The sequence below is a fragment of the Eulemur rufifrons genome, chromosome 20, assembly GCF_041146395.1.
Source record: "Eulemur rufifrons isolate Redbay chromosome 20, OSU_ERuf_1, whole genome shotgun sequence".
NCBI classification, from domain to species: Eukaryota; Metazoa; Chordata; class Mammalia; order Primates; family Lemuridae; genus Eulemur; species Eulemur rufifrons.
Window position 1 is genome coordinate 25,588,462 of NC_091002.1, and position 15,458 is coordinate 25,603,919.

Below are 15,458 nucleotides of genomic sequence, written 5' to 3' on the forward strand. Positions count from 1 at the left end.
AACCTAAAAATTAGCTTTCTTTCTTTCTTTTTTTTTTTTTTTGGTAATGTGAAGATACTCTTTGCGATAAATGTGTTTGGAATTAGAAAGAGTCAAAGTTTGATAAGTACCTACAATATGCCATGCACTGTGCTGGGTATATTACATTCATTATGTTATTTTCCCTCAATCTACCATTTTCTTATTTCTAGCCTCCTCTCATCCAGTTTACTTTCTCTCTGCCCTGAATAACCCAATTTCTGAAACACACCATTAATTTTTATACCTACCAACCAAAATTTTACTCATCATTCAAAGTCCAATTAAAATCTCTATGAACTCTTTCCCAATTTCCACCTATTACACATAATTGTTGCCTCTCCAAAGCCATAGTGCTTTGTTTATATATAACTCCGCTATAACACTTATTATCCAATTTTAAATTAGTCAACTATATAAATGTCTCTCCCAGTAGATTCTAGGTTCCTGAAGACAAGGGTAGATTTTACTCACTACTGTTTACCTCATCCATCCAACAGTACCTTATACATAGTAAGAGTTCAGTACAGTTTTGTCAAATATAGGTTTTCTTTCCTTAGAAATATTTTCAAAGTACACTATTCCTAGGTATGAAGACAACAACTTCGAAATACACGTAAAAGGAACGACATGCAGAATAAGTAACAGGAACAAGTCAAAGAAACAGGTCCACACCTACTCGTGTGCACAAAATTTTGCACTGTATCCTGTGGAAACCTGTTTAAATTTAAAGTCAGCCCCACTCCAGCCCTATTTAGTTAATAAAATAAAAAGTAATGTGAAAAATAGCCTAAAGGCCACTCTCGCTGGCAAACAATTTGCCTATGAAACCCAATGAGCCATTTGTCTTTATCCAGGGAACAACATGTACTTAAAAGTATTCTGTGTCTTGGAAGGGAAGTAGATACCAGTAATCACTTGCATAAACGTCTATTAAATTAATACCTTTATTTAAACTCTTATTTTATTATAAAAATGCATGCTTATTAAAAAATAGATTAAAAAGCTTTTATTAAAAAAAGTCTATCATGCCACACCATTCCAGACTTCTTCCTTCTTCTCCCTTATATGTATACACACACACACACACAGTTATTTTATTGTAAAAAATGAATCACTGACATTTTGAATTTGTTTCTCATATTGCATTTTTCTGTGTCAATAAATATAGACATATCATCAATTAATGGCTGTACCATAATTACTTATCCTCTATTTTTAGCCCTTTTCCAATATTTTTGCTTTAAAGATACTGGTGGAGAACTATCTTCGTAGTTAAATTTCTGTGCACATCCACAATTCGTCCCTTAAGATAAACCCTAAGGGGTGGAATTGCTGGGTCAGAAGCTCTTGAAACATACTGTGAAAATGTTCATCAGAAGAATGACACATTACCAAAGGAATGTGCCAGTTCCCCAAGCTGTCACCAACTCTGGGCACTAACAGCCTTCAGTGCTCATTTTCTCTAACTATACCACTCTAGCCATGCTCTGAGACAAATCATGAGATTAGTTACACCCACCCTACACTGCTGCTCAGTGGTTTGGCCAGCATTTCATAGCTTCTATCAGCGGACTAGGGTAATTCAGAAGACACTTCCGGGCTTACAGTGTCTCCGGAAATATTTGTTATAATAAATATTTGGTTTATATACTGATATAAATCTAGATATCAGAGAACTTCATCTTCCCATGGCCTCTCCTATGAACTAACTGCAGCCAGAATTCCACAAATATCTTTATAACAATGCTCTAACTGAGGGACTTAGTGCAGAAACACGACATTTTAGAAGTGGGAGGAATCTTAGATAACACCTAACCTTTGCAATTTATAGGTAAGTATTAATTAAAGCATAAAGGATTCTCCAAGATCATACAACAATAATACTAATGGTACAAAACAGTTGCCGGAGGCCGAGGTGGGTGGATCGTTTGAGCTCAGGAGTTCGAGACCAGCGTGAGCAAGAGTGAGACCCTGTCTCTACTAAAAATAGAACGAAATTATATGGACAGCTAAAAATATATATATAGAAAAATTAGCTGGGCATGGTGGCACATGCCTGTAGTCCCAGCTACTCGGGAGGCTAGGCAGTAGGACCGCTTGAGCCCAGGAGTTTGAGGTTGCTGTGAGCTGGGCTGACGCCACGGCACTCTGGCCTGGGCAACAGAGTGAGACTCTGTCTCAAAAAAGAAAAAAAAAAAAAAAAAAAAAAAAAAACAGTTGCCAAAGGCACATGCCAGGTACCATGAAGTACTAAATATTTACTATTTCTTTTTTTCTTTCTTTCTTTCTTTTTCTTCCTTTCCTTCTTTTTTTTTTTCTTTTCTTTTTTTTTGAGATAAGGTCTCGTGTGTCACCCAGGCTAGAGTGCAGTGGCATCATCATAGCTCACCGCAATCTCAAACTCCTGGGCTCAAGTGATCCTCCTGCTTCAGTCACCCAAAGTGCTAGGATTACAAGGCATGAACCACCGCGCCCAGCCTAAATATGTACTATTTCTAATGCTCACAACAATCCTGTAGAGCAGCAATTATGATTCCCCATCCTAGAGGAAGCTCAAGATCAGATAGATTAAATGACTTGCCCAATATCACAGTTATGTAAAAACAGAGCTAGATCTAGAACTGAGGCTCCTGACTTCAGTGCATTGTTCTTCCCTTATCTGCCCTTTTACCTTGTGAATTAGAAAGCATGTTAATGTAGCTAAGGTCTCTATGTCCAAGTAAATCCATTCTCCATAGTCTTTTGCCCTGAACAGGGGTTAATGATTATCCCCACTCTAAATTTTCCACTCTCCCCCATTTCTACCTTCATTATTCAATTTAAGTCAACAAACTCTTTGCTAGTGGTTCACTTATACTGTACACTTGCTACGGGCCATTACATGTAGGCTTGATAATATCTGAATTCCTTTCTTGAAATTCTATGTCCTCACACAACAAGCAGAAGATCTAGTCCCAGATACAAAGGAACTTAACATCTACATAGGAACTAACGTCCTATCACACACCCAATAAATAAGAGTATACAATGTCTAAATTATATAGTATGAACTGTAAGTATGAAGAGAATTAGAGATTATCATGGCTGAAGTCAAGCTATGATTAAATGTTTTTCATTGAGGCCGGGCGCGGTGGCTCACGCCTGTAATCCTAGCACTCTGGGAGGCCGAGGCCGGTGGATCGCTCAAGGTCAAGAGTTCAAGACCAGCCTAAGCAAGAGCGAGACCCCGTCTCTACTAAAAATAGAAAGAAATTATATGGACAACTAAAAAAAATCTATATAGAAAAAATTAGCCGGGCATAGTGGTACATGCCTGTAGTCCCAGATACTCGGGAGGCTGAGGCAGTAGGATCGCTTAAGCCCAGGAGTTTGAGGTTGCTGTGAGCTAAGCTGATGCTACGGCACTCACTCTAGCCTGGGCAACAAAGTGAGACTCTGTCTCAAAAATAAATCAATAAATCAATAAATAAATAAATGTTTTTCATTGAACATCATCAAAACAGTAGTTGGTATATTAAAATGGAAGTGACCTCCTTGATAGCCACCTTCAAAGCTTAGAATAGCTATGGGATAGTTCTGGCTGCCCATAAAAACTAAGCAAGAATCTGAGGGATTCATACAAAAATTTTTACTTTCCTGATATAGCTATAGCTCTTGTTCCTGCACTTTCCCTTTACCCTTCTTCTTGCCTTAAAGGCAGATGTAATGTCTAGAGCTACAGCAGCCATCTTGTATACATGAGTAGATGGCCAAGAGAATAGACATAGGCCTTGACAACACTAAGCTACTGTTCATCTTTTTTTTATTTTATTTTATTTTTTTTTTATTTTATTTTTTTTTTTTTGAGACAGAGTCTCACTCTGTTGCCCAGGCTAGAGTGAGTGCCGTGGCGTCAGCCTAGCTCACAGCAACCTCAAACTCCTGAGCTCAAGGGATCCTCCTGTCTCAGCCTCCCGAGTAGCTGGGACTACAGGCATGTGCCACCATGCCCGGCTAATTTTTTCTATATATATTTTTAGCTGTCTATATAATTTCTTTCTATTTTTAGTAGAGATGGGGTCTCGCTCTTGTTCAGGCTGGTCTCAAACTCCTGAGCTCAAACAATCCGCCCACCTCGGCCTCCCAGAGTGCTAGGATTACAGGCGTGTGCCACCGCGTCCGGCCCATCTTTTTTTTAAATAATTTTTTTTTTTAAGGCTGGTCAAGTGAAGCAGTGGGAGTGGAGAAGGAACAAAGGAATCTGTTAACTGGTCGTGTCTGATTAATTGTAAACACCACTGTACTTGGACCAACCAACTAAGCTACTGATCACTGATGATAAAATATCAGCAACCACCTACCTCCAAACTTCTCATGTGAAAAAAACAATAATCTTTTTCTATAAGCCATTACAGTCACATTTTTCCATCACTTACAGCCAAAAACAATTCCAACTAACATAGAAGTCCAGAATTCTAGCCCTACCTCTGACATTTACTACATGTATATGAAAACAGGCAAGTCACTCTCTCTGCCTAGCTACTTCCCATAAACAACTAATTAGCTATTTCAAGTACTATGAAATACACTACCATAAGGTATTATCACAGCTTATACCTTTCCTCTCCTTGACTACATTTCTATTCAAAGGACCATGAGTGAAAGATTCCACAGTGACTAACAGTAGTTAAAATTCCCTTACTGCAAGGAGGAAGTTTTCCTGTTCTTATGAACAAACATGCTAGGAGACATGGGAAAATCTTGGATTCCCATGATCTTAATGGCTAACCTGGGTCACTGGGAATGTTTCCCAGGCAGGAATGTAATGAAGCTGGGGGAGGGATGAGGCAGGAATGTAATATGCAGCAACCCCATTTAGCCTTCTAAACACCATGATTCCTACAAAGCATGCTGCTGAAAACCACCTGGAAAGTGTTCAACTTTAACCCTTCACATTCTTTTTTCTTCCTTTTTTTTTTTTAATTTTATGATTTTTTTTTTTTTTTTTTTTTTTTTGAGACAGAGTCTCACTCTGTTGCCCAGGCTAGAGTGCCGTGGCATCAGCCTAGCTCACAGCAACCTCAAACTCCTGGGCTCAAGTGATCTTCCCCCCTCAGCCTCCCGAGTAGCTGGGACTACAGGCATGCGCCACTATGCCCAGGTAATTTTTTTCTATATATATTTTTAGTTGTCCATATAATTTCTTTCTATTTTTTAGCAGAGACAGGGTCTCGCTCTTGCTCAGGCTGGTCTCGAACTCCTGAGCTCAAACAATCCGCCCGCCTTGGCCCCCAGAGTGCTAGGATTACAGGCGAGAGCCACCTCGCCAGGCCCATTTTCTTTTTTTTTTTTTTTTTTTTTTTTTGAGACAGAGTCTCACTCTTTTGCCCGGGCTAGAGTGAGTGCCGTGGCGTCAGTCTAGCTCACAGCAACCTCAAACTCCTGGGCTTAAGCGATCCTACTGCCTCAGCCTCCTGAGTAGCTGGGACTACAGGCATGCGCCACCATGCCCGGCTAATTTTTTGTATATATATATTTTAGTTGTCCATATAATTTCTTTCTATTTTTAGTAGAGACGGGGTCTCACTCTTGCTCAGGCTGGTCTCAAACTCCTGACCTTGAGCGATCCACCCGCCTCGGCCTCCCAGAGTGCTAGGATTACAGGCGAGAGCCACCTCGCCAGGCCCATTTTCTTTTTTAATTATGAAGATATACTGCTAGCTCTTTAGAGGGCAATTTGCATTTTTACTTTTGATAGATCTTACCAAATGTAGAAATTTACCTCACAGGTACGTATATAAGAAAGTTCACTGTAACACTGTTCATAAAAGCCAAAAAAAACTAAAAACCCAAATCCCACCAACAGGAGATTGGTTGAATAAATTATGGCAAAACTGCATAATGAAATATTAAGAAACTTTAAGATTAGGTAACTGAGTAAATGTGGTGAAATGTACAGAATGAGTTCCAAGAGCTATTAAGTGAGGAAAGCAAAATGGAAAAGAGTGTATTCCCATCTGTTTTAAAAAGAAAGAAAAGGCAATATATACTCACAATATGTATTCGTGGAAGGAGACACAAGTGCAAACAGTAACTGGGTCTGTGAAGGGAGCTGGGAGCTCTGGGTTAAGGGAAATATTTTCACTATATGAATTTTGATACTCCTTGAATATGTTTTATTATATAAATGCGTATCTTTTCAGTTTAAAAAACTGCTTAAACAGTATTTGTTTTCCCCTAAACCTATGTTTGCAGTCCAGACGACACTGGGCTTCCTGGAATTTTCATTAAATATTCTTTTTTGTTTTTTGGAGACAGGGTCTCTCTTTGTTGCCAGGGCACAATGGCAGTGGTATGTTCTTAGCTCACCGAAACCTCAAACTCCTGGGCCCCAGTGATTCTCCTGCCTCAGCCACCCATGTAGCTGAGACTACAGGAGTGCACCACCACGCCTGGCTAATTTTTTCTATTTTTTGTAGAGACAGGGTCTCTCTATGTTGCTCAGGCTAGTCTTGAACTCCGGACCTCAAGTGATTCTCCCACCTTAGCATCCCTAAGTGCTAGGATTATAGGTGTAAGCCACCACACCCAGCCATAAATATTCTAATGCAGCAATAATTGTCAAATCTCTTGATTTTTGGAAATAATGCTCCCCATTTTTATGGTCTATAAATTGTCTACTAACAATTTGTCCAAATGTTACATATTCTCTTTCTAATATTTCCATATAGAAATAAAAATGATTCCTAGGCACTGAATTCATAAAAAGATATATAAACTTGAAGAAGTTAGGCCGGACACAGTGGCTCATGCCTGTAATTCTAGCACTCTGGGAGGCCCAGGTGGGAGGATCCAGGTGGGAGGATTGCTTGAGGTCAGTAGTTCAAGACTAGCCTAAGCAAGAGTGAAACTCTGTCTCAAACAAGAAAAAAAAAAAGGAAGAAAAGAAAATGTTAAAAATAATAAGTTATTAATTACTGAGTACTTAGGACATGCCAGAAACTGTAGGCAGTGCTTTTACATATAGTAACTCAATAAATCCTCACAATAATCCTATAAAGAAGGTACTGTTATTATCTTCATTTTACAGATGAGGAAACTGAGGCACAGAGAGATTTACTACTTGCTCACAGTCATACAGCTAAGAAGTAGCAGAGCCAGGCACTAAAGGTTGTGTTCTTATCCACTGCCTCTAATATTTATTTAAATATAGACATTTAAATAGATAAATAACAAATGTCACAGAGCAAGAGACAAAATGATTTATAGATAATAACTTCCGAATACTGTTGGTGCAGGCCAAGCACCTTACTAGGTACTTCACATAAATCATCTCATTTAAACTGCATTATAATATAGACTATAGATAGTATCATCACCATTTTATAAATGAAGCAAGCTCAGAGAATATAAGCTACTCCAAAATTACCAAACTAATAGGTGGTAGCATTGAGTTTTGAAAAGACTAGGTCATACATGTAACAAAATAACACATGTACCTCCAAAATATGTACAACTATGATATATCAACAACAACAGGCCGGGCGCAGTGGCTCACGCCTGTAATCCTAGCACTCTGGGAGGCCGAGGCGGGTGGATCGCTCAAGGTCAAGAGTTCAAGACCAGCCTGATCAAGAGTGAGACCCTGTCTCTACTAAAAATGGAAAGAAATTACATGGACAACTAAAATATATATATACAAAAAATTAGCTGGGCATGTGGCGCATGCCTGTAGTCCCAGCTACTCGGGAGGCTGAGGCAGTAGGATCGCTTAAGCCCAGGAGTTTGAGGTTGCTGTGAGCTAGACTGACGCCACGGCACTCACTCTAGCCCAGGCAACAGAGTGAGACTCTGTCTCAAAAAAAAAAAAAATACAAATAAAAACCCAAAAATGTAAAAATAAAAAGACCAGGTCTGTAGGAGTCCAAAATCTGGGGTCTCTTTAAATGCCCAGAGTTTTCCTATAAATATTCCTTCACAAAGGAGGTAGATAACCAAATTATACCAACCTGCTAGACAAATACAAATAAATTCTGCTCTATATAAAAACGAAGCATTCCTGACAAGTTGTTCATAAAGAAAAGTTTGGTAAATTAAAAATCCTATTCTAAATATATTGGGAAAGCGCTGGACTGAATCTTCCCATAAAATTAAAAAAAGAAAGAAAGAAAGAAAAAAGATCCCTCTTTTTCTAAGTGTGTACTTTTGCATAAAAAGTTTTTGCTCTACACAAGATGGAGGTTAGTGAGAACCTCTCAGTGGATATTCTACAGTAAAAGAGACTATGAAGAGGGTTTTCAAGCATCAGAAGAAGAAAGGCTTTCCTCTGAGGTCAAGGACTACATTTGATTGTGGAGGGTAAAAGGTAAGAGGCGCAAACCTAAGTACACCTAATCTTTATTTAGGTGAAATTTTAAAACCGAAATATTATTTTTCTGTTTTTTAGAAAGCTACTTTTGAGCTCTCTTTTGATTTAGGATGGCCAACTCAGGAGACCATCTCCTCTACTTGCAAAAAGGGAACAGATAAACAAATACATATCCATAGAGAAGTCTGACTCTCTTAGATGAAGGCTGATATAGCACAGCTACACGAAGAAAATCAAGAGTAAATACTGGGTCATGACAGTTTTACCACGCTGCTTCCCCAACAAATAATAAATATGAGGATGTGAAATCTTCAAGAATTAAAGTCCACAGGGCCTAGGGAGAAATAGAACCCGCAAGAGTCAAAGGCAGCTGTTTAAATGAGAGAGCCCCAAGCATGGTGGGAACTGGATGCCTTCCTGCACCCCTTAATCAAGATTGAATTTCTGTCAACAAGTCTCACTAAAAAAAAAAAAGGGCACATGCGTCAACCACATTCCCCCAAACAAATCAAGCTGCCAAGCTGCCAAGCAAGAGAATCAGCTTCACATTTCAAAATTATCTGAATCCACCATAGCTTCAGACTTCTGCAAAACTAGAAACATTCTGGGTGGAGAAATAGCTATTAATGACCAATAACCCTACCACAGACGCAAGGAAAAAGCCTATCCCATATGCTATGAACTAGTTAGGTTCCTTTTAAAACTGCCTATTAAATGCCATCTATCATAATCATATAGGCCATTTTTGTTTCCAAAAAACAAAGGCTAAAAGGATATATATAATCGTGATCTTGTTGTAATGGTGCATAAATAGAGGGTACTCTGGAAGTACAGAGAAGGAAAATAGGCTGTAGGAGAGTCGGACAAGGCTTCCTGGTAGGAGAAATACCTAAAAGATACAGACTGACCTGCAGAGCTCTACAGGCTGCATGTTCACTTTTTCTGGGGGCAGAGATAAATGACAGGGGTAAGAATGGAAGGGGAAGACACATGAGGAAGACTGCAGAAGAAGCAATGTAACCTGTTCCCAGATTCATCTGAAATTAACCTCCCATTGCCTCCCATCTCTCCTCATGCTCAAACCAAAAATAACTAGTCTTGACAAGCTCTATAAATCAAAAGGTGCAGGCCCAGGGGGGTGGGGGAAAGCTGCAAGAGGGTGCATTCTGAGCAGGGCTGAAATAGTGGACTAGCAACTCCTAAGCAAAACAAAGACTTTGATGTGATAGATGCTCTCAAGCACCTTGCTATCCAATTTGTGAGATGTGCCTTGCCTATTTCTATTAGAGGGGAAATCGTGAGTTAAACAATTGGTAATGTAATAGAACAAACAGAGTAAATCAAGACTTCATTAGAAGTATAGTTAATTAAGATGGTCCCATCCCAGGCAGTGCCATTTCCCCAGGGACATCCTCTCCTACTTTCATAAGGAATAAGAGATCTTGTTACATTACCAGGAGTAAAATAGAGTGGAGTTATTTTCATCTTACCCAGGGAGAAAACACCTACATTTTTTTTTCTTGTATATAAGGGATTAGCAGGAATCAGTAAATGGCAACATTAATCCAAAGTGCAATTTTAACTGTTAGTCAAAGTCTCAAAGTAAGTCTGAAGGAAGTTTAATGGACTTTGTGTTTCCACATTTATGTTTGCTAACTTCTATGTTGAAATCGGATCTGTTTACAGAAACAGATCTATGAAGCTTCCAAAATTGGGTCAATTTAAAATCCAATGACAATCCCTCACTGTCCAAGCACTCAGAAGTCAGCACAGGACACATGGACACTTGTTCAAATTCATCACTGTCCAGAAACCTCAAGCAAATAAATTTTTCTCTCCCAAACTTACAAGTTTCATATCACCTTTTTAAGGATTACAATCTTAGTTCTGTTTTAATTTATCCATATAACTCAACAAACCATAATCCATTCCTAAGCAACTAATAGAACCTGGATAGGAATCAGTAATGTTGTTTACCTCTAGGCCAAATAATGACGGAGATCTTTGTAAAATACTATAAGGAAATCTTTGTAGAATACCAAAGTGCTCTAATATTCCAATAGTAAGAAGCAGAAAGACTTTATAAGGGTTGACAGTGGGGCTGCAGGAGGTTACAATCCTAGTCAAATGGCAATCACTTAGTCTTGTAGAGATTTATACCCTTCAAAAGTTTATCTGGCTTAAGAAATGTATATACACACACAAACTCAAGAACCTAATCCAAATGTTTACCTATAGGATGGTAGGGAGTGAAGACAAAAGTGACAGGATCAAAGGAAGATTTTTTTAACTATAAATCTTTTATATTATTTTCATTTTGGCACCATGCGAATGTATTACCTATTTTAAGATTATACATTGGGTTGGGTGCTGTGGCTGATGCCTGTAATCCTAATACTCTGGGAGGCTGAGGCAGGAGGATCGCTTGAGCTCAGGAGTTCGAAACCAGCCTGAGCAAGAGTAAGACCCCCATCTCTACTAAAAAAAAAAAAAAAAAAAAAAAAAAATACAAAGAAATTAGCCAAACTAAAAATAGAAAAAATTAGCCAGGCATGGCAGCGCGTGCCTGTAGTCCCAGCTACCCAGGAGGCTGAGGCAGGAGGATCACTTGAGCCTAGGAGTTTGAGGTTGCTGTGAGCTAGGCTGACACCATGGCGCTCTAGCCCAGGCAAGAGAGTGAGACTCTGTCTCAAAAAAATAAAAAAAGAATATACATTTGTGCCTATGTGAATATCTACCGTTATAGTGGGTATGTAAATCAGCATAAACTTCCTATAAGGCAATTTGGTGTTATGTAGCAAGTCTTAAAAATACGCATTCTTAGTCAGGCGTGGTGGCTCATGATTGTAATTCTAGCACTCTGGGAGGCTGAGGTGGGTGGATTACTTGAGCTCAGGAGTTCAAGACTAGCCTGAGCAAGAGTGAGACCCCGTCTCTACTAAAAATAGAAAAAAATTAGCCGGACAACTAAAAATAGAAACAAAAAATTAGCCGGGCATGGTGGTTTGGGCCTGTAGTCTCAGCTACTCGGGAGGCTGAGGCAGGAGGATCACTTGAGCCCAGGAGTTTGAGGTTACTGTGAGGTAGGCTGATGCTATGGCACTCTAGCCTGAGCAACAGAGTGAGACTCTGTCTCAAAAAAATAAAACATAATAAAAAAAATAAATTAATGACATGAGAAAATACTCACAACCTGATTATTAAGTGGAAACAAAAAAAAGTAAAAAGGATTTTTGGTGTATGATATTTATTTTAACCAAATTCAGTTGGCCCTCCCTATCTGGGGGTTCCACATCCATGGATTGAACAGCCACAGATTGGGGGGAAAAAAAACTGTTGTCTGCACTGAAACTGACTTTTTTCTTGTCATTCCTTAAACAATACAGCATAATGACTATTTAAATAGCATTTACATTGTATTAGGTATTATAAGTACTCTAGAGAGGATTTAAAATACATGGGAGTCGATGCCTGTCTGAGTAAAAAAAAGAAAAAATAAAATAAAATAAAATATATGGGAGGATGTGCATAGGTTATGTGCATATACAACATGTCATTTTATAACAGGGCCTTGAGCATCCTTGAATTTTGGTATAGGAGGAAGCTCCTAGAACAATCCCTCACAGATACCAAGTAATGACTGTAAAAAAAAAAATTATAAAGAAATCTATTAAAATGTTAGCCACAGTTTATATGAGAGGTGGGACAGTGGGTGATTTTATTTTCTTTTTGCTTTTCCACAGAAAATAAATTTCCTTCCAAAATGTGTATTACTTTATAAAGATACATTAAAGTTATTTAAACACTTATGAAGCTGACATATTAACGTTCCTCTTATTCTTTTTTAATGTAACTCACTGTGACACTGCCTTACCTGTTGTTTAATTGGTCTGTCAGTCCACTTGCCTACAGGCTTGACTCAAAGTTGCAATATACTCTTTCACCTCTTTTCTGAAATCTTGAAGTCTGGCAAATACTTATCAAGAATCTGGAAGCAGCGAAAGGTAATGAAACAGGTTCAAATTCTCTGCAGTAAAAAAGGTTAACAGAGAATAGGAAGAGGCTATAAAAAACCAAGGATATACCTTCAAAACCAAAAGGTACTTCTGAGAGCTAGATAGCAAGGCTCTTAAAACATGCCAAACTTCTTAACAGACTATTCAGTGCACATTTGCTGTCTCCTGATGTCTTTGATTTTACGTATTCCTACTTTAAAGCAACCTTTCCAAAGGCTGCAGTTTAGCAACACTGACACCATGGAGTGATAGTATGCATTTCTATCCTATTCAAACATCAGGACAAATAGTAGGTTTACCTAAAATGTGGACAAACTATTAATACTTTCTTTTACTAAAAAAAAAAAAAAAAAGTACAAATAACATTACTTTTTAATTTCCACAGTTATCTTCTAGCCTTCTAGATACAAGTTTATACTTTTCTTACTAATCTTTAGCTTCTTTCCCCTTTACCAAGTTTCCCTATGCAAACAAACAAGAACAGAACCCTTCCTCCGTTATTTATCCTTTTTTCACAAAGTACCTTGGGCTGCTAATCTCTATGTCTGTCTCAAATACAGATCTATTCACAGAATTGCTTGTGCTGTTCAATCTGCGGATAGTCAATTCTGCTTCCTAAATTTACCCAGAGCAAAGAAAATTAAGTTTGTCAAAGGGTATGTAAATCTCCCCTCCTTCTTTCTTCCCTAGGAATTCAAAAAGAATTAGGAAAGACACCCAGGAAAGGCCGAAGGAAAAATAAATAGGGAATGTAGAAGAACCCTGAACATTTCCTGGTACCTAAACAAGAAATAAAGGATTTTCCCACATAATCCTGGACAAGCTTTATTGCAACTGTAGAATAAATTAATTTTATCAAGGCTGGAATATACAGATTTAGGCATAAAGCTGGCCAAAATAACTCTATTTTATTAAATAATTTGAAAGTGTAAACAAATTTACCAACCTAATTGAATACGATCCAGTTTTTCATACCTGCGATTTTGCAGTCAATTTAGACAGTGCCCTCGTGCCTAACCAATTCCACAGATATTTGGTGGGTAATTCCTACGCACCGGGACAGTTCTAATCCCAGTCTAACCAAACTCTGCTTATCAAGAGCCAGTTTGCCTAGGGTGGCAAGGGTGGTTTTGTGAAGCAGGTGGACACAAAACTGGCGCTTGACCTCCCTCACCTCTAAATTGCCAGGACACTTACAATACAAAACAGTAGAGCACTCAGACATTGTCTTGTCTTACTCTGATTGTAATTCGTCAATTTGAAACAATCTTTTTGTCCCTAAGCATACCAGAAAACCCTAGAGTACCTCACACATCTGTATACCCACAATATCTAACACCAATCTGAGCACACAGTACACCCTCAAAGATCAATCAATTGGCTAAGTTAGCCAGGAGCCACATAATTTTGATCCAAGAATGCCAGCTTAAAACTGAATTGACACACCCAAACCGACCAAGGATACTTAAGTATGACTTGGGGGTAGCTTGACAGGTGGTATAATACACTGAGACCACAAGAAAAGAATATCCTTATTACAGCAGCAAATAGCCTATTTTTGACAACATCTGATGAGTGAGAGAAATTCAAAGAAAGGCCAGAGGATACCAAGACAAGGGAAGGGTGAACCAGGAAGTACACCGAAAGATGACCTTATAGCAAAATCAGAGTCAAAAATCCTCTTTTCGCCTAAGCTAAATTTCGCTAAGCTGATTTGGGGGAGTCCTTGCTATTGAACTACTAGAAAAGTGTATGTGAAAAAAAGAAACCATATATGAAGAAAATAGGGGATATAAACTGATCCTACAATATTATAACCTAGTTCACAGTTTTCCTTCCCCCTCCAATCTAAAATGTTCTAAGGAAGGAAATGAGAAAGGCGGTAACACCTAGTGATTGGATACAAAGAGGGAGGGCTGGACAAATACGGATAACAGAATGAATTTAAAATCTCAAATAAAAGAGAATTCCAGATGGAATTAAGCTCTCCTCAGTTATGTTCTTCTATCGCCTATCTTACTTAGCAGTTTTGAAACGTAATTGTGACTGCATACGTTTTCCTCCATCAAATGCCACACTTCTATTTCTCATTTTCCGAAATTTATCTAGATTCTGAGCCTCAGTTTCCTCCTCGTAATAGGCGGTTAAGAATAGCACCTACTTCATTGCCTTGGTGCGAAAATTAAATGGGAAAGGGCAGGCAGAGTGCTCGGTCCAGTTAAAGTTTACTACACGCTAGCATGCTAATAGCAATAATAAACGTCGTTACCGTTATTTGTCGTCAGCCTCCCGCAACTCCTTCCCCTTACTTTCCGGACAGACTTCAGGGTAAAATACTGTCACGAAGAGAAGGGTGGCCCGAAGCCACCGCTCCCGCCCTGCCCTGCCAGAGCGGCGCCCCAGCCCCGCAACGTCTCAGAGCCTAGGCCTAGAGGCGGGGGCAGCGATAGAGGCTGGGAGGTGAAGTCCAGCCGTTCGAAAATCAGGGAGAAGGGAACCCCGCGCCCCACTTTCTCCCCCTTCTTCTCCCACAGCTCACCTCGCCCCTGCTCTGACAACGAAGAACCCGCAAAGCCGCCGCGGGACTCATTCACTATCGTTGAAAATTTGAACCCAGGAACCCCAGTCGAATGCGCCAATCAGAGCGCCGGGAAGACAATCCAAGTCCACCGATTGGCCCTGGAAATCGCAGCAACGCCGGAAGTCAGGAGGAGGCACAGGCAAACACAAACCCGGAGGCTCTTGGGAAATGTAGTCTCATACGCTTCGTGAGCCCTTTGGAACAACTCTTAGGGACATGACTACAAAGACCAGAATGCTCTGCTCCAAACTATTTGAGAAAGGTGGCACCAACTGAGGAGGTCGGGAGTCGGTTTAGACCACAGAATAGCACGCATCCTGAACTTCCCCAAAGCTTTCACGGAAGAAAACTATATTTTTTAAAAATTATTCTTGCTGTGGTTATGCATTCTGCCTTGAATGTACATAGGAACTCACCTCGTTTTAACATGGAGTCTGCTGCGAGCAACACAGACTTGCCCCCAGCTTCCTTCCCAATCCGGAAGGAGTCTCTC

The 15,458-nt window shown here is 39.4% G+C and overlaps 1 protein-coding gene across 2 annotated transcripts in view; it reads right to left on the reverse strand.

Annotated features, from left to right (window-relative positions):
• Positions 1 to 14,976, reverse strand: part of TPX2 (TPX2 microtubule nucleation factor) — a 54,350-nt gene extending 39,374 nt beyond the window's left edge. Inside the window, exons 1-2 of one of the 2 annotated variants that reach the window (XM_069495448.1) lie at positions 14,654 to 14,976; positions 12,243 to 12,356 (exon numbers count right to left, since the gene is read on the reverse strand). The gene's annotated coding sequence lies outside the window, so the exon portion shown is untranslated. Of the gene's footprint in view, positions 1 to 12,242; positions 12,357 to 14,653 lie in introns of those variants that run through there. The other variant, XM_069495449.1, reaches the window with a different exon arrangement.
• Between the last annotated feature and the right edge of the window lie 482 nt (positions 14,977 to 15,458).